Consider the following 20,279-nt stretch of genomic DNA (forward strand, 5'->3'; position numbering starts at 1 on the left):
ACGGTGTCATCTGCATATCTGAGGTTATTGACATTTCTCCCAGGAATCTTGATTCCAGCTTGTGCTTCATCCAGCCCAACATTTCTCATAATGTACTCTGCATATATGTTAAATAAATAGGGTGACAAGATACAGCCTTGATGTACTCCTTTTCCAATTTGGAACCAGTCTGTTGTTCCATGTCTGGTTCTAACTGTTGCTTCTTGACCCGCATAAAGATTTCTTAGGAGGCAGGTAAGGTGGTCTGGTATTCCCATCTCTTAAAGAATTTTCCACAGTTTGTTGTGATCTACACAGTCAAGGGCTTTGGTGTAATCAATAAAGCAGAAGTGAATGTTTTTTATGGTATTCTCTTTCTCTTTCAATGATCCAACAGATATTGGCAATTTGATTTCTGGTTCCTCAGCCCTTTCTAAATCCAGCTTGAACATTTGGAAGTTCACAGTTCATGTACTATTGAAGCCTGGCTTGGAGAATTTTGAGCATTACTTTGCTAGCATGTGAGATGAATGCAATGGTGAGGTAGTTTGAACATTCTTTAGCATTGCCTTTCTTTGGGACTGGAATGAAACCTGACCTTTTCCAGTCCTGTGGCCACTGCTGAGTTTTGCAAATTTGCTAGCATATAGAGTGCAGCACTTTCACAGCATCATCTTTTAGGATTTGAAATAGCTCAACTGGAATTCAATCACCTCCACTAGCTTTGTTCGTAGAGATGCTTCCTAAGGGCCCCTTGACTTTGCATTCCAGGATGTCTGGGCCTAGGTGAGTGACCACACCACCATGGTTATCCGGGTCATGAAGATCTTTTTTGTCTAGTTCTTCTGTGTATTCTTGTCACCTCTTCTAGTATCTTCTGCTTCTGTTAGGTCCATACAATTTCTGTCTTTTATTGTGCCCATCTTTGCATGAAATGTTCCCTTGATACCTCTCATTTTCTTGAAGAGATCTCTAGTTTTTCCCATTCTTATTGTTTTCCTCCAGTTCTTTGCATTGATCTCTTAGGAAGGCTTTCTTATCTCTCCTTGCTATTCTTTGGAACTCCTCATTCAAATGGGTTTACCTTTCCTTTTCTCCTTCACCTTTAGCTTCTCTTCTTTTCTCAGCTATTTGTAAGGCCTCCTCAGACAAACATTTTGCCTTTTTGCATGTTGCAGCAACATGGATGGACCTAGAGATGATAATACTAAGTGAAGTAAGTCAGACAGAGAAAGACAAATACATGATATCACTCGTATGCGCAATGTCATTTAAAAATGATACACACAAACTTATTTACCAAACAGAAACAGATTCAGAGACCTCAAAAACAAACGTATGGTTATCAAAAGGTAAACACGGGTAGGGGACAAAGCAGGAGCTTGGGATGAACATACAGATATTACAGTGCATAAGATAGATAACCAGCAAGGACCTACTCTATATAGCACAGGGAACTCTACCCAATATTCTGTGATAATCTATATGTGAAAAAGAATCTTAGAAAATGAATATATGTATAACTAAATCACTGTCTATATACCTGAAGCTAGCACAACATTGTAAATCAACTGTATTCCAATAAAAAATATTTAAAGGAGGGTATAGACCAGATAGGGCTTCCCAAGTGGTGCTAGTGGTAAAGAACCTGCCTGCCAATCCAGGGGATGTAAGAGACACAGGTTCAACCCTGGGGTCAGGACAATTCCCTGGAGGAGGGCATGGCAACCCTCTCCAGTATTCTTGCCTGGAGAATCCCATGGACAGAGGAGCCTGGTGGGCTACAATCCATAGAGTCACAAAGAGTCAGACACCACTGAGTGACTTTCACTTTTTCAGAGTATTTAATACCCAGAATATGAGGTGTGATGGTGTGTATTTAACAACCAACTCTCTTGGCAGGCTGCGGGGAGCCCTGATTTATAGTGTTTGCATTTCTGTGGTATAAATACTACCCCTGCGGCTGATCTCAAGCTACCAACAGGATGTCACTGAACACAGAACAGAAAAGAGATTTCACTGTTGGCTCCCATGAATCAGCACGAGCTGGGACCATCATTCTGCCTCCCAGAGTGGATCTTTTTCTCAAATCCCTTTCTTCTATGTAACAAGATTCTTTTCAGAAAAGAATCAGGAAATGAATAATAATGACCAGAAAAGCACACAGTGAAACACATTTTTCTAGTGATCATGTTGGTAAATATCTTTTAAATAGAAATAAAATTAATTCAGTGAAAAAGAGAAGGTGATAGGACACATGCTTTCTTGGCCAGAATTTAAGGAACTTAGATGCCCCCCCTCTTCATTCTAATAAATAAAAAAGCTGAATGCTCTAAAAAAAAAAAAATCAACAACTCTTCTGAAATCTCTCAGAGAACTGGGGACCCAGGATAAATAGCTCTCCCCACATTGAAGAGACTGACTGGCAGAACAGAGAATCAGAATCTTCCTGAGCAGAAACCCATGAGCTGATATCCCTGCAGGAACCAGGGATGGGGTAGGGAAACCGACTGACATATTGCTGAAGGCTCACTGTGGATAAGCCAGAGACTTAAAAATTGCAGGGAGACCCACTCAAAGGGAAGTGGGGGGTGGGGAGTCCATTACTGTAAATTTTGCCTCTGGGAGCTCCACTAGGTCATCAGAGAAAGAAACCTCTCCACATTCCAGTAGGGAGAAGGGAAAAGAACTGTTTTGGAATATACTAGAGCATATTGTTTCCTTTTTTTTAATTTTTATTTTATAGTAGAATATTGTTGATTAACAATGTTGTGTTAGTTTCAGGCGTACAGCAAAGTGATTCATCGTATGTACGTTCTTTCTTAGATTCTTTTCCCATGTAGGTTACCACAGAGTGTTGAGCAGAGTTCCCTGTGCTGTGCAGTAATGGTCCTTATTGATTGTCTATTTTAAATACAGCGGTGTGTGTCTGCATGTCAGTCCCAAACTCCCAATCTATCCCTCCCCAAACCCTGTTCTTCTTAACAAAACCTGCCCTCAGGAGAAACTATTTTACCAGAGCCTATGCTTCTGGAGTTTTCTCAGCACTTAACAGACCTGGGAGAGAGGAAAGGAGAAGAGTAATGGAATCATATTTAAGTCACTTCAGTGTATTTTTTTAAAAATTTATTTTATTGAAGTATGCTTGATTTACAATGTTGTCTTAATTTCTGCTGTACAGCAAAGTGATTCAGTTATATATAAGTGTGCATGTGTTCAGTCACTCAGTTGTGTCCGATTTTTTGTGACCCCAGGAACTGTAGCCCACCAGGTTCCTCTGTCCATGGAATTTCCCAGGCAAGAACACTGGAATGGGCTGCTATTTCCTCCTCCAGGGGATCTTTCTGACCCAGGGACTGAATGCATGTCTCCTAAAACTTCTGCAGCTCCTGCACTGGCAGTCAGATTTCTTTTCTTTTTTTTTTTAACCACTGAGCCACCTAGGAAGCCATTACATCTATTTTTTCTTTTTTGTATTTTTTTTTCTGTGATAGTTAAAGGGTATTGAATATATTTCCCTGTGCTATACAGTTGGATCTTGATTTTTATCCATAGTCTATATAATAGTTTGCATCTGCTAACCCCAAACTCCCACATCAGTGTGTTTTCTACTTTTTGAAAAAAGGAAAATACTTTTTTCTAAATATTAGCCAGTCACAGTAATGAAGAACATTACAGCTTCTGATTTTGAGCCTTAGCTTCTGCAAGTTTGTCGATGACCTCATCAGATTTGACTTTCTTTGAATATTCATGTTCAGTGAACAGCATGGTGTGATTTGACAATCTTTATTCATACTTGATCAAAGAACTCTTTTTGTTCATCTTAACTCCAAAGAGGAGCTTCCCAGGTGGCTCAGTGGCAAAGAATCTGCCTGCCAAGGAAAAGACGCAGGTCCTGTCCCTGGGTAGTGAAGATCCCTGGTGAAGGAATGGCAACCCATTCCAATATTTTTGCCTGGAGAATCCCATGGACAGAGGAGCCTGGTGGGTCCTCTGGGGTTGCAAAAGGATCAGCCTTGGCTTAACAACTAAACAACAAACACTTTAAAAAACATCTTATACATGAAGCAACATATAAATAGACCATTTTTGCAAATACAGCTTTAGTGGAACACAGCCACACACATTTATTTACATTTTATTCATAGCTGTAACAGTAATTATGACAGATTATATTGCCTCCAAGCCTCAAGTATTTTTTATACCAATCTTTAAGAAAAAATTGGCCAGCTCTGACCTGAAGGGTTGAAAAGAAAATAATTGTATTTAATATTTATTTATTTGGCTGTGCCAGGTCTTAGGTGCACATGTGGAATCTTAGACCTATAGTTGTGGCATGTGGGATCTGGTGTCCTGACTATGGACAGAACCCGGGCTCCCTGCACTGGGAGTACGAGGAGATCTTAGCCACTGGACCACCAGGGAAGTCCCTGTAATTGTTTTTAAAGTGCACAAAATATGAATATATTTCCATCAAAAAATCTGAATTATGATAAACATAAGGGCAAAAAAAATCTCAAGTTTTGTGTCTTCAGAAAAATATTTTTTCTCTAAAAAATTTCAAAAGGCTCTATTACAATTGCGTGTGTGTGTTTAATATGTAGAACTCTGAAGCATGGAGCCCAGGGCAATGGCCCCTCTTGCTGAGTCTAAGGCCACTGATATGGCAACTGCTCTATGAGCCATAGGCTGCTGGCTGTCATGACTCTCATGTGGAACCCAACCCCAGGAAACTATCAAAGTAAAGGCAGACATTTGACCCAAGCTGCCCAATCATGTTCCAACAACAACAAAAAAGGAAATTTAACCAAGGGACTGGAAACCAAATCAAGTTAATGACAGAGTTCGAGATGGAAGGTCATGAACTGCCACCTTTGGGATCCTCAGAGCTATATCCAGACATTCCTGAATTCTGTCCCCTGGGTCTTCCTGTTGGGATTGCTAGTTCTTTCCTCAGATTCTACCAGGCCTTTCAGCATCCTTTTATTAGTTTTTTTTTTTTTTCTTTTTTCTTTCTTTTACTGGTCTGGTCTCTGTTATTTGAAATCAAAAGATCTCTAACAACGACGTGAGGGGTGATCTGGGTGCCAAACTGTATGGCTGGGTCAGGCATAAACCAGCAGAGTGCAGTCAGATGGGGATGAAATTGTGTCCTGGCTCCATCACCTGCCTACTGTGTGACCTTGAGCAAGTTACTTAGCTTCTCTGAGCATCAACTTCTTCCTCTATAAAACAACACCAAAGGCACTGCTAACCTATGGAGCATCTTTGTAAGAATGAGAAAAATGCCCTCTGGGCACAGGGCTTGACCAGTGGGCTGCAGCCTGGACTGGAGCCCTCCACAGCCCCCAGCTGGGCATTTTGGTGCAGTGCCCAGTCTGTATGTTGAGGAGTGGTACCCTGGCTTCCATGGACTATTTATAAAATCCACAGGTGTCCCGTGTACAAGAAAAGCCTCCCTTTTCTTCTTCCCCACCCAAGTCTCAGCCCAACCACAAACATCACAGAAATCGACAGGCTAGATGTGGGTGTTAGGACAAAGGAATGAGGTAATTATGGAGAAGAATGCCACAGGAAGTCTCCTGACAGCCGGGCTGGATTCCATGTCACACTGACCCTCCTATCTGTCTGTTTGCCTTTGGGCCCTTGGGAGAAAATGAAAGAGTATGTGGCGATCTTTTCAATCCAGACTCTGTTCATCAGGCCAGCTTTGGGGAACACCTGTGTCCCGGCTGGTTCCATGGGCTGGAGGAAGCCCAATTGTGCAGCTTGATCCTAGCCTGCCGAGAGGAGAAAATCTAGAGGGGAGCAGACTGGCTTGTGGGAAACACTTCAGCAACACCGTAATAGTGGGTGTCTATTCTTGTGCACTTCCTCACGGCTGGCACATTTTTCTCAGCACATCCTCACTCAGGTGCCAGGTAGGCAGGGTGGGGCCACTGCTGCCATGTCATAGGGAAGTAAACCGAGGCTCCCAGGACTAAGGGCTTCCCTGAGAGCTCAGCTGGTACAGAATCTGCCTGCAATGTGGGAGACCTGGGTTCAATCCCTGGGTTGGGAAGATCCCCTGGAGAAGGGATAGGCTACCCACTCCAGTATTCTTGGGTTTCCCTTGTGGCTCAGCTGGTAAAGAATCTGCCTGAAATGCAGGAGACCTGGGTTCAATCCCTGGGTTGGGAAGATTTCCTGGAGAAGGGAAAGGCCAGCCACCCCAGTATTCTGGCCTGGAGAATTCCATGGACTGTACACTTCATGGGGTTGCAAAGAGTTGGATACAACTGATCAACTTTCACTTTCACTTTCCCAGGACTAAAGTCATTGTGCACTTAATAATACTCTCTGAAGTTGACACGGAAACTTTATTTTGGTGATGCCTAGGCTCAACTTCAAATCAGAGTGTGGGGGTGAATGGGGTGGGGGAAACAGGACTTCCACTCCCTCTCTGGCCACTTTGCTTACTTCCACACCCCTTTCAAGGGAATATAAGCTACTCTTCTATTCGGATGGCAAGATGTACCAACGTGCCACATTAGCCATTGGGCAGGACCCTGGCCCTCAAAAATGTGCCTTTTTCCAGGGTCTTCAGTTTCTGTTGGCCCAGGAAGAGGGCCCCAGCTTATTCTGGACTGTTTTATTCCTCAACCAGGTGGCACTAGTGGTAAGGAATCCGCCTGCCAATGCAGAAGAGATGAGTTCAATCCCTGGGTCAGAAAGATCCCCTGGAGAAGGAAATGGCAACCCACTCCAAGATTCTTGCCTGGGAAATCCCATGGACAGAGGAGCCTGGTGGGCTACAGTCCATAGGGTCACAGAGTTGGACATGACTGAGCGACTAAGCACACATGAACGTGCTGACTGAGATTGTGGGTCTGGGCTACAGAGAATAGGATTCCTGTTCAGTGGGAAATTGGAAGTCTCCCCACAGAGGACCAAAATGTGCTCTCCACCAAGCTCTCCAGATCTTTGCATGGACCATTGGAAGAGAACTATTTTTATTAAAGTGGCCCTTTCTCCATCTCCTGCTTGGCATATGTCACAGGCGCTGTCCCCTTGGAGCCCACTACGGTGGACAGAAGGTTTGTTTGTGGGGAGTTTGTGGGAGCACTCTGAAGGCACACCCCTATGAAAGGGAAGGGCCGATGCAGGAGTGTGCAGAAGGTGTCCAGTTGCCAGGCAGTCTCCACAAAGGCCTGGGGCTAGCCTAAAAGGGGCTTTGAGGATATACCAATTCATCGGTCATAGCCCTGCAGTCCTGCAGAGGAAGGGAGTGTGTCCTAGGGAGGGGTATCCTATGGGGGAGCAAGTAAGGCAGAGAGAGCTGACTATGGGGTGGGTGGAGTGGGGGTGTTTCCAGCAACTGGAGTCTTCCATTCCTGAAGGGGGATCCAGAGAGGCATCTAAGAGGCAAAACCTTACTATTGTGCTTCTTTGAGCATCTGTCCTCTTGACCTCAGAGGAGCTGGATCCTGCCTTGCTGGGTCTTCTAGTCAAATGCCAGGACAGATGGAGACGCAGAACCTGCCCTCAACTCTGATGGGGCACAGACGCAAGCCGCTGGAAGGAGTGTTTGTCGTGAGCCCAGGGCTTCCAGGGGAATGAGGATCTCAGAAAGGCCTGGAGGATGGTGATGAATTTGAAAGAGGAGCAGTTATTTAGGAGAAGCTTCCTTCTCCTGTGACCTGTGAGGTAGGTTGGGATGAATGCAGAGGATCCTAGGACTCAGTGGGGGTCCTTCCATAGCAGGAAGGGAGGCTTCCAGCTTCTGCGGCCCACAAAGGTCTTCCTGCGACAGCACAGGCCTAGTTCAGGAGGAAGTAAAGCCTGGGGAAGATGAAGCCTCATCCCTGATGGACCTGAATGGGTTGTGGGAGGCCCATTGTTATTGTAGAGATCCCAAGGGTGGTCGGGCCACAGCGCAGGGATGGAGGAATGGGAGGATGAGGTGGGTAGACATGGGGCAGGAACCTGGCTGCCCTGGGGGCTGAGGGGACCTCAGAGGGGAGCTGGAGAACAAATCTGATTGGAGTACTGCTGGGATTTAAGGCCAGCCCATGGCTCAGCTGGTAAAGAATCTGCCTGTAATGCAGGAGACCTGGGTTCGATCCCTGGATGGGAAGATCCCCTGAAGACGGGAATGGCAACCCACTCCAGTATTCTTGCTTGGAAAATCCCATGGACAGAGAAGCCTGGCAGGGTACAATACCTGGGTTCGCAAAGAGTAGGACCTGACTGAGTGACTTTCACTTTCACTGCCAGCTCAGAGGGTAAAGAATCTGCCTGCAATACAGAAGACGCAAGTTCAATCCCTGGGTCAGAAAGATCCCCTGGAGAATGGCATGGCAACCGACTCCAGTATTCTTGCCTGGAGAATTCCGTGGACAGAGGAGCCTGGCAAGCTGCAGTCTATGGGGTTGCAAAGAGTCAGACCTGATTGAGCAACTAACACATACATACACACAGCCAGCTTCCTCTGGTGCAGGTTTTTCCGCAGAGAAAGGCCTGTAGGGATGGCAGGAAGGGGCTGATTGCCTCTGGGGCCTCTCTATGACTCAGAGCATTTTCCAGCTCGTTGAACCAGGGCCGCGCTGTGTGAAACTTTTCCTGAACTCTGGTGTGTGCATAATGAGGAGGGAATTTGCTCCATAGGTTGGTTGATTACTCCTGTACCCAGAACTCCTCATAGGCCCTGGGATGTCCAGCGGGATCTTTTCAGGAGATGCTTTACACTCTGTCCTGGAAGTTGTGTTTTCTAGCCCAGAAGTTGTGTTTTCTGGAGTCTAAATGGGCTCAGATTTTGAAAGGTCCAAATTCTGAATTCTGAGCTCATGGGACTCTGGCCTTGGCAACCTTGTCTTCTCTAGCTGGGGACCTGGTGACTTTGTGCGCACCAATTCTAGGCCCAGAGCAGAGCTGGGAAGATCAGGATGCAAAGTTCTGGTCCTTTTTTCTTTACCGCCATGCCAGGAGCTGGCCAAGGGTGGAGGGGTGGAGGGATAGAAGACCCTTACCCCTACCCCAGCGCCTCTGCCAGCAGCCACCTCCTCCATTTTGTTCATTCCTTTGAATAAGGCATTTCTCCACAAATCTTTAGTAATATAGCAAATATTTATGATCTGGGCAGTCATTAACATATTACAGTGGGTTCCCTTTTCAGCTGGGAGACCGCTCAGGCAATGGGACCCAGGATGATAAATTTTGGTGCAAAGAGAGGTGTCCCTATTGGGAAAGAGGGTGTGGGGTAGGGGAGGAGATGTTGGAGACTGAAATCAAAGCTCCTGGGGCTCCCAGGGGTCTGGACTGGCCTGGAGAGCAGACTGGGAGTGGAGTGGTGACTGGAGCTGGAGGTGGGGCATTTGCCATCATTCCCAGAGGAAGGCACAGGTGCAGAAGCCGGTTGTGGCCACTATGGACAGTTCTGTGACTTAGGCCAGGGGAGAGTTCCAGTCTGGAGATGGGGTTGAGGGGGACTGGAGATTACGAAAGTCCACGACTGGAGTTTCAGATCCGAGGGTTGTCTGCACAGAGGTGGGATTTAAAATCCTGAACTGGCCCAAGATGGTCCAAGAATGAGGGTGATGGGCATTAAGGGAGGCTCAGGATGAAGGAGGGGTGGACGTTGGCTGGGTTTTGAAGGTGCTGAGATGGGGCCTGGTACTTAGGTCCCAGCAGGCCCTGGAGCAGCCCCTTACCATGGGGTACCAAGGATGCTGAAACTGGGTCTTGCCTTATCAATCCAAGGAGCACATGTCCTTCAGAGGGTCAGGTGCCCAATAAGTGCAGTGCCAGCAGGCTGGGAGTCTTGGGGCTCTTGGGCATCTCAAAGAGATAGACTTTGCATCCTTTCTGTTAATGAGCCAAGTGGGCAGAGTCCTGCCTCAGCTGTCTTTGACAAGCGCATGCATTCGTGCTAAGTCGCTTCAGTTGTGTCCGACTTTCTGTGACCCTATGGACCATAGCCCGCTAGGCTCCTCTATTCATGGGATTCTCCAAGCAAGTATACTGGGGTGGGTTTCCATGTCCTCCTCCAGGGGATCTCCCCAACCCAAGGACTGAATCTTCATCTCTTCCATCTCCTGTATTGGCAGGTGGGTTCTTTACCACTAGCACCATATGCGGAACCCTTGACAAGAGAAGGTTTTAACCAGACACAAGTGACTTCTCTACCTCTGATGATCCTCTGCAAATATATTGCTAAAAACCTGTCACAATCTTACATTTCAAACAGGGCCTCGGTAGCTAAATTCAAAGCACTGCATCACCACCAAGAGTACATCAGCCAGCCTTATTGGTGAAGCTTTAACCAACTGAGAGGACAGCCTGATGCCTTGAGAAAGAGTCTCATGACAATGGAGTATTTGTTGGGGGAACCTGAGTGGAGAAGACCACCTCAGCTCCCCTCCCAGTGCAGGATCTGTTCACCCACAGGGCATCGTGAGTGGTATAACTGAACAAACCAGGCTTGGGATGATTCCTTAAAAAATTTATGTTATTGTAGTATAGTTGATTGACAGTGTTGTGTCAATTTCTGCTATTTAGCAAAGTGACTCATGTATATATACACATTATTTTTCATATTCTTTTCCATTTATGGTTTATCACTGGATAGTAATACAGTTCCTTGTGCAATACAGTAGGACTTTGTTGTTTATCCTTTCTGTATAGAGTGGTTTGCATCTGCTAATCCTAAACTCCCAGTCCATCCCTCCCTCACCCTCAGCAACCACTAGCCTGTTCTCTGTGTCTGAGTCTGTGTCTGTTTCATAGATAAGTTCATTTGTGTCATATTTTAGATTTCACATATATATAATATCATATAGTGTTTATCTCTCTGTCTGACTTACTTCACTTAGTATGATCATCTCTAGGTCCATCCACATTGATGCAAATGGCATTATTTCATTCTTTTTATGGCTGAGTAATATTCCACTATATATATGTACCACATCTTCCTTATCCATTCCTCTGTTGATGGACGTTTAGGCTGCTTCCCTGTCTTGGCTATTGTGAACAGTGCTACTATGAACATGCGAGTGCATGCATTTTTTTAAATTATAATTTTGTCCAGATATCTAGGGCTGGGAGAATCCTAATCTCATTTCTGTCACTCACCCAAAGTGGGAACCTGGGTAAGTCATTCAGTTTTCTCATCTGTCAAATGGACATGAAAATCCCTGGCAGCCTGTCTCACAGAGCTGTAAAGCAAATCGAATGAACTCACTGATAAGAAACTAATTTGAAAATTAAAAAGAACGTCAGGTTCCAGGTTTCCTCCATTCCTCTGCCTGATTCCATCCTGAAATCTCTGAAGACTGCAACATCTTGGCCCATCTGGGGGCTGTTCTTTTGCCTTCCTGGACTTCTCTTCAACATCAAATGACACTGCAGCTGGGAGTCGGAAAGAACTAGCTCTAATTCAGCCCTGAGCTAACAGCAGATGATGAGATGGGAAAACGGGCTCTAAAAGCATATAAATTCTTCCACATGCCACCTCCCACACAAGGGTCATTTGACTTTCCATCAACAGCAGCTAATGATGTGGGGAGATGCGACCAGAGCAGAGGCTTTTCTGCCTCTTCCCATACTGTGGAGCCTCATGGCAGGGTGAGGGCCTCTGGATTTCAGGAAAGCCGCCCGCCTGTGAAAGGCTGAGAAGACTCTTTGGCAGCAAATGGATGCAGTTCCAGGGAGCGGGTCAGTTCTCACTGACCATCTAGCGAGGCTCCTGTCTTTCCTGGGGGCATGGGAGAGGCCCACAGCTGCTTGGGCTGGTGCCTCTGGAGAGGCAGAGGCCCGTTTCTGAGTCGAGGCCAGCGTTTATTCTCTCCTGTGGGCACTCCTTTGACAAAATGCTTGTGGAGCCCTGTGCTCCATACCAGACAGCATTGGCCCAGAGGGTGAGGCATCCAGTCTGATTCACAAGCCCCCTTGGCTGTTAATTTGCAGTTCTGGCTCTGGCCGGGGTCCACACTCTGTAGTGTCGTAAAAGGTGTGTGTTGCTATGTGGTCACCCAGGAGTCTAGCCAGACAAGCGCTGGGTTTCCAGTCTTCCACACACCCATTGTGCTGGGGCCTGTGGGCTGTGGGACACCACGGTTCTAAAGTCTCACCTTTTTCTCTCTGCCCTGGAGGCCAATCCCTTCCTCAGTAGTTGTCTTCCTTACTGGTAGGACTTGGATTTGCTGGTGTCCATGCCTCCTCTAGGGCTTCCCAGGCGGCACTACTGATAAAGAGCCTGCCTGCAAACATAGGAGACCTAAGAGACACAGGTTCAATCACTGGGTTGGGAAGATCCCCTGGAAGAGGGCATGGCAACCCACTCCAGTATTCTTGCTTGGAGAATCCCATGGACAGAGGAGCCTGGCGGGCTACAGTCATAGGGTTGCCAAGAATCAGACATGACTGAAGCAGTTTAGCCCGCAAGTACGAATGCCTCCTCCACCTGTGGTTCAAGCATAAATCCCAATTATTCTCAGCCAAACACCGGAAATCCCAGACTCCTTGTCACTGGTTGGTGCAAAGGAGGCTTGTGACACAATTCTGGCCAATAGGACGTGAGGGGAGTCAAGCTGGGGGAGGAGCTTCCAGGAGAGATTTCCCACTGACCAAAGAGACACACTAGGGACTTTAGTGGTGGTCCAGTGGTTAAGTTTCCAAGATTCCAATGCAGGGGTTGCTGGCTCAATTCCCAGTTCGGGAACTAAAAGTCTCACACACTGAGAGGCCAAAAATTAAAAAAAAAAGAGAGAGACACATTAGAAGAGTTGCCTTCTCTCTCCCTGTGTGGTGTCAGTATCATGACTAGAAAATTGGCAGCTATCTTGAAACCATGATGGGAGCTAGCCTAGGACAAAGTTCTCATACTGAAGAACCGAACTGAAACATGGAAAGAATCCAGGTTCAGGTTGATGTCACTGAATCACTGAAATGATCAGCCAAGTGCTTCCCTTCCTCCAGCCTTCTTGACCTGTCAAATTTTCTTCAGTGCCACTTCAGATTGGTTTTTCTGTTTCTTGTAGCAGAAGCAACATCATTGACGGGGTCCCTGTCTCCATGGGCCTACAGCCTCTTTCGACCTCTTTGTCAGCCATAGAGAATGGAGTCAAGTGGCCTCATACTCTGAAAAAACTGAGCTAAAGCTGCTGAAGTGTCTAGGCTGCATTGCTGGATTGTCGTAAAGGGCCCCCAAGTTCTGCTGCCCCAGGGGAGTCTTCCCTGTTCCTGCCATTCACCCCAAGGCTGTTTTTACCAGAGGTTACTTCCAATCATGGACGAATGGAGCTTGTAGGAGCAGCAGGGTCAGGGCCTCAGAAAAGTCTCTGCAGGCGCCCCCAGAACTAAGTCAGACATGGAGGGGTGGGATCTGGGGTGCAGGAAGTAAGAAGAATAAGGCCATTTGTCAGGGCTGAGTTTCTGGATTGGGGAGAGGCTGACAACAAGGGGACACCACCACTGGGGGCTCCTGGAGGGACAGAAACCTGTCTTATTCATCTGAGCTGCCCTGTGCTGGCAAGTTCAGTTTGTGTGCAGGGGACATGAGTCCAGTAGATGCAGTCGTTCATTCATCAACAACAACTTTGTGCCATTTTGTGCTGAGCAAAGAGATACTGTCCTGAGCAGGACAAGCAAGGTCTCTGCCCTCTGGGTCCTTATGAGCAAGTTGGGGCAGAGGCATGAACATAAACCAGGAAACAAATAACTGATTAACCAGCCAGCTAACTAGCTAGTAACGGACGAATATTTGTAGTTAATAATATGTGGTGCAAAGCATGACAGGCTGTGTGTACTGTGGGAAGGGAATATTGCAGAGGGTGGAGGGAGTCTAGGAAGGGCCTCACCAGGCCAGAGTGGGGAGGATGAGAGGAAGCCAGGCATCAAGGCTGCAGCAAGGGTAGTAGGGGGAAGAATTGCCAGATCAAGGCTCCCAAGGAGGGGGTGGGGGTGTCTGGGAACTTCTGAGGGGCCTTAAGTCTGAAGAGGGTGATGGGGGCCAGCTTCCTCAGCCGTGTGGACCATGGTCAGGCGTCTGGAGAGATGGCTGAATGGTTCTGAGTTCTAGATTGTTAGTCCGGAGCATCTATATCCTTCTCTATCAAGGTCATCATTAGTACCAGAGACCTAAACATAAGTGTGTTTGCATTCAGGGACTAAAGCTCACGGTTGTGGCAGAGGAGAACACAACAGGTTGAGAGCAGGTGAGAGCCAATGTCTGGGGCATCTGCTTTCGTCATCCCGCGGCTATGACCTGTGGTGTCTGGGACTAGGGCTCTTTCTGCTTCATCCTTCTGCCTGGTCCCACATGCCTCTCACCTTTGTGTGTCAACCAGAGCTTAGGTGGTTTTGCCCTGGAGGTCCTGCCACCCACCTCACTCCCAGTGCTCCCTTCCACACAGGCCTCCTGGTGGGGAGAGATGGTGGACTTCATCCAGGAATGATGACCTGACCCTCCATGGGAAGCAGGACCAAGAAAGCTTGGCCCTGGAACTCTCCTGTCTCCATGCTCCCTGGCCTTCCCTCCTACTGGACTCATCTGCGTCTGCCCAAGCAAGGTCATCCTGAGCTCCCAGTTCCTGGACCTTGAGCTCCTGGCTTGGCTCTCTTTCTCCAAATGACCCCTGGCCCAGTTACCCTGATTACCTCAGTTGCTAGTGCCACCCTTCTCTCCCCGGCTGAGGATGGATGAAGATGGCTTTATTGTTGATTCTTTGCGACCCCATGGACTGCAGTGCTCCAGGCTTCCCTTTCTTTTGCTTTCTCTTGGAATTTGCTCAAACTCATGTCCCTTGAATTAATGATGCCATCCAACCATCTCATCCTCTGTCGTCCCCTTCTCCTCCTGCCCTCAATCTTTCCCAGCATGAGGGTCTTTTCCAATAAGTTGGCTCTTCCCATCAGGTGGCCAAAGCATTGGAGTTTCAGCTTCAGCATCAGTCCTTCTAATGAGTATTCAGGGTTGATTTCCTTTAGGATTGACTGGTTTGATCTCCTTGCTGTCCAAGGGATCCCCAAGAGTCTTCTCCAACACCACAGTTCAAAACCATCAATTCTTTGGCAATTCTTTTTTAGAAAGCATCAATTCTTTGGCACTCAGGCTTCTTAATAGTCCAACTCTCACATCTGTATGTGACTACTGGAAAACATAGGCTTTAGAAGGCTTTAGTTTGGCACCTCTTAAGGACAAGACTTAACAAAGAAATGAAAAGAGGCACAGAGGTGAGGGCCTGGCTAAAATCTCAGCATCCAGGTCGATGGGGCTGGGAGGCTTCCCTGGCCCTCTGAGCTAGTCTCTGGCCCTTGGAGCTGGACGTGGGGCAGGGCCTCGATGCCTCCCTGCAGAGTGGGATGCCGAACTGACATAGGTTCATGGTGGGCTCAGCCCAGCTGGCTCCTCAGCCTGGTGTCATGAGCCCTTGGTGAAGATGTGATGTTGCGGGGTCGCTCCTTGTCTCTCCACTTCTCTGAGTCCCTGCCCGCTCCCTGGGGCCAGCCCCTCCTCTCCCCCTCCTCCACACTGAGCATCTCCTTGCCCCCTTCCTGCTTCCTCTCAGAACAGGCCTCAGGCACAGCTCTGGATCAGCCCTGCCCGCTCTGCCTCCTCATTTGGCTCCAGAGTCCCTCCTCATCCTGGCCATCTCTGCAGACCCTTCCAGGCTGTGAGGAGGCACAGGTGCCATCACCTGGGTGACCCGCCGTCACAACCTCCCAAGTGCAGGGAACCGGGTGGAGCGGATGGCTCAGCCTCTGCTGGTTCGGGCAGCGGCAGCTTTACTGCCCCTCTGTGGCCAGCCAGTGACCAGCCTCCATCCCAACTCCTTTTCTAGAGCCTGGGTAGGGAGTGAAGGAGCTCGCATCAGCACCTGCTGTGTGTGAGGCTCAATTTAGGTCTATCAGATGTCCGTGGAGGGCTCCCCATGTGCCAGGCACAGGGCCAGGTGCGACACTGCACGCCAGTGGCTATGCAGACCACAGAAGTGAGAGTGCAGGCTAGGACCGAGGCCTGGGGGGCCCCCTGCACTCACATAGGCCACCTGCCTGCCCCCCACTCCCAGTGCATCACATGTACCAAAAGCTACCACCAAAGACTCCCAATAACTGAGTGAAACCTGCCCCTTCCCAGGGGCCTCCAAGGCCCCGTAATCCTGCCCACCACCGCTCCCCAGCATCCACTTGGAGCACAGCCATCCTTGACCTGAAGAAATGGGTTCCTGTCGGGGCCTTGCTCCTGCCGCTGCCTCTGTCCTGAGCTGTCTTCCCGGGGATCCAGCAGCTCCTCCCTTGCATTGTCAGCATCTCAGGCTTTGGCTGTCCTCTGAGGGAGTCTGTTTATGACCACATTATTTAAAATATCACCTCTGTGTTAACCCTCCATCCCTTATTGCATCTCCCACCATATTACTTGAAATAATATTAGCTAACTGCATGTTTGTTCTTTGCTCCTTGTCATCTTCTCCAGACGTGACTCCTGTGAGAACAGGCTCTGTGGTGCCCTCAGCATTTGAGGCAGCTTCCCAGGTGGTGCTAGTGATGAAGAACCTGGCTGTCAATGCAGGAGACATAAGAGACGTGGGTTTGATCCCTGGGTCAAGACGACCCCCTGGAGGGCATGGTAACCCACTCCAGTACTTCTGCTTGGAGAATCCCATGGACAGAGGAGCCAGGCGGCTCTTCTGAAATTGCAGAGTTGGACACAACTGAAACGATTTAACATGAAGACTCAAAATGCTGTGGAGAGCATGAGTGAAGGAATGGGTGGGTTGGAAGATGGGCCAGTTGGAACATCAGATTTCCCAAGAAAGGGAGTGTTACACCCACAAAATATGTTTCAGAAGAATCTAGGCTGTAAAAGATAAAAACACTATAAAACCGATTGAAAAAACCCATAAAACCTATTTAAAATGCTATAAAACCAATGGATGAAAAGAGAGGAGAATATTTTCAAGATCTTGGAGGATCCTCCCAAGCCAGACACAAAATGCAAAAGCTATAAAATAAAAGGTTGATAGATTTGACTCCATAAAAATAAAAAGCCCATACATGGCAAAATTACACGAGAAACCAAGTTAAAAGATATTTGACTCAAGAAAATATTTAAAACATGTACAATGGACAAGAAATTAATAGTACAACATCTAAAGAAATTCTGTGAGCCCACAAGTAAGACATGTCCAACCCAGTAGAGAAAAATGGGCAAAGGAGAGGAAGGGGTAACCCAGAGAAGGAGACACACTCTTAGCCATTGAACAATAAAATAGGTCCCTACGCTCACCAGTCACTGGAAGAAGCCACTGGGGACAGAGCTGAAAGGATGGGAAGGGGTGCACTGCTGGGGATGCAGGTCCCTGGTGCCACAGACATGGGACCGGCATGGTACCTGCTGCCAGCGGGAAGGCGACCTGGGCAGACTTGGCCACATTTAAAATGCATGCTCCTTGTGACCCAGAAATTCCCCCTTTAGGAATCTTTCCTTGCAAAATGCCGAAGGTGTCCCATGCCTTGGTGTCTCCTCTAGCATGAGAAGACAGCAGGGTCACCTGTGTGTCCCGAGGCAGGAAGGTGGCCGCATGACAAAGAATTATACAGCTGGCGATGAAACCTCCGCTCTGATCCTGAAAAATGTTCTCAGCTTAGTAAGTGAAAATAAAAGCAAGATGCAGAAGCACAGCAATTGCAGGACCCCTTTTGTATGTTTAAAGTCTTGCACGTGCATTCATGAAGAGGCACACACACGCCTGTGCAGGGAAACCTCCATGGGGGGCAGAGCTCTGTGGGACAGGGGCGGGGAGGGTGGAGGGGTGTGGTTTGAGGACTGACTTTTTGTCTTTCCTGTTCATTTCTTTATCATAAACTTCTAGCAACTAAAATATATTACTATTGTGATTTTCCAATAAGGGAAAGATAACTCATTGAGGAAGGATGCAGCTGGGGTGTGTGATGCTGGTGGGTAAATTGGGAGACCTGAGGATTGTGGGCCAGCTGAAGTGCTTGGGTGACTACGGGGCACCTTTAGGGCAGGTTCACTCTCTGTGGGAAACAGGTAGCAGTCTTCCCTGGAACCCCAGGCGGTGGATTCCTATATCCCTACATCTCTGTTGCCTAGAGAGAGATGAAATCCTGAGGTCCAGGGTGGGAGGCAGAGGAGGGCCGACCCCAATAGGGAAGTAGAGACCCCTTTCCTGGCACAATCAGGGACAGTAAGATGTGGCAGGACCCCAGCTCCCGCATCACCCTTGCAGCTCAGCGATCCTGAGACACGTGCAGCAGTTCCTGTGCAGTGTCTTCCCACCCCCGAGGATTTGGGGTACCCCTTCCCAGGACGCTAGGGCCCTTCTCTTTTCATAGATGCAGCCACAGTGCATGGTCCACACTTGGGATGGCCCAGAGGTTCAGTTCTGAACACGCTAATGTAGAGATAGGTACCAGACCTCAGGGCAGATGACCAGCCCACAGCGGGTTGAGTGCATCTATGTTCAGGGCAAAAGCCCAGCTGGACCACCTGGGAGCAGATCTTGGATGGGATTAGTCATGAGCTGGTGAAGACACCCAGGGCCGGGATGGGAGAGAAGAGCACTGGGCTCAGGATGAAGGCCTGGGTCATCTGCATGTACAAGACTTGCTGTCCAGTCGCTCAGCCGTGTCCGACTCTTTGCGACCCTATGGACTGCAGCACTCCAGGCTTCCCTATCCTTCTTTATCTCCCAGAGTTTGCTCAAACTCACGTCCATTGAATGAGTCATGCTCCAAGACTGCGTACAAGCCTGAGATAACACTACGGATGGTAATGATTACTGCTGTGTTGAGCCCAAAGGGAAGGTCTCCAGGAGGGGAGAGGACTGGCTCAAGGTCATCCAGATAGCTCCTAGGTCTGCCTGCCTCCAGAGACTGCCAGCTGCTCCCTGGTCACCCCACTCTGTGTTTCTATGTCAGACCTGCTATCTCATCTTTGTTTTACTGCCCTTCCCCACAACAGCTAATGTGATTGAAGACAGCTAAACTGTTTTGTCTTTATTTCTGCCTCTGACCTTGGTCCCTGCGGTCAGGGAGCTGATCAGCTGGAGATTTGAGAGGCTGGGAAGAACTGGGAACAAATGGCAGAGGCAAATGCCCTGGCTGGGGCAGTGGGCAGATGTGCTGGTGACTGAGGCCCTTGCTCTGTGCTGATCAGGCAAAGGGGCCAGGATGGTGGTGCCTGCTCAGGAGGAGCAGGGGGAAAGAGGCCATGCCAGGGCAGCAGGAACTCTGGCTGCTGCCCATAGACTGTCCTCTTCCTCCAGGCAGCCTTCCCTCATTCACCCTGTCAGCCCCTCAAGGTGGGCTCCATGACTGCCTTGTTATCTATGGAGGGATTAAGAACAAAGGCTGCCAGAGCTGGGCCAGGCCTGTTTGATGCCACCTCTTGACCTCCTGACCACCAGACATGTGGAGGCTCCCATATTTGCTAAGCATTTACACTCACATTTTTTTCTGCGCATTTTCACTGAAGCCTCACAAGCACTGTATGAGTTGGATATTATAGACCCCATTTCACACAAGGAAACAGAAGGAAGGTCAATGAAGGTCACCAAGCCAGTAGAATTCTGACCCCAGTGATCCCCCCACCACCAAATCTTGGCACAGCCCAGCCAGCCCACCTGGGGAGGACTGGGCACTGTCTGGCAAGTCTGTCCTGAAAATGGCACCCACCCTCTTCCCTTCTTGTCATATTTGATGGACTCTACCATGACACTTTCTACATTTTGGCATCTTTGCAATCTGAGGGCATTTTACAGTCTTTGTCAGGCCAGGCTGCTCTTGTGACTATTGTCTTTTCCTGGCACACACATCAGAACTTGCAGGATAGGTGTCAGTGGCTCAAGAGAAAATTCTGGGACCAGTAGCAGGGCATTTTTAAGACAAGGTGCTGAGCTGTTGTACTTTGGTTGACACAGAGAACAGGACCAAGTGGATGAACCTGACTCAGACGACTCTTGAGTCATGAGAGGTTTTGAGGAGTTGAATGCTGAATACCAAGCAGTTCTGGGTCTGCTTGATCTGGGGTGTCTCCATTCACATCTCATGGGGTGCTGCACATGCTCACAGCTCTCCAGTCCCCTGCGGGATGGTGGTCCCATACCCCAGAAGCCACACAGCCAGTGTGCAGCATCCCTCCGAAGGGCTCCTGTCTCATCCCAGAGGAAGCAGGAAAGATGCTCTCTCACCCACCCAGGTGCCCACAGGTGGCAAAGTGGGAGAATTGGATGGTTGGTCTAACAGTCTGTAGGGCAGACAATTGTTATCACTTGGCTCTGAGAGGAAAGCAGAGAGGA

General features: G+C 48.4%; 1 long non-coding RNA gene across 1 annotated transcript in view; it reads left to right on the plus strand.

The window, feature by feature from the left end:
* The window catches only part of LOC147378165 (uncharacterized), a 67,635-nt gene extending 49,997 nt beyond the window's left edge, over nt 1–17,638 (plus strand). Inside the window, exon 3 of the long non-coding RNA XR_015144904.1 lies at nt 16,430–17,638. This is a non-coding gene — a long non-coding RNA (uncharacterized LOC147378165). The remainder of the gene's footprint in view (nt 1–16,429) is intronic.
* Nucleotides 17,639–20,279: the final 2,641 nt, after the last annotated feature.

Source organism: Bos grunniens, chromosome 2 (genome assembly GCF_055505025.1).
Source record: "Bos grunniens cultivar Pamir isolate PY7600 chromosome 2, Bosgru_T2T1.0, whole genome shotgun sequence".
NCBI lineage: Eukaryota > Metazoa > Chordata > Mammalia > Artiodactyla > Bovidae > Bos > Bos grunniens.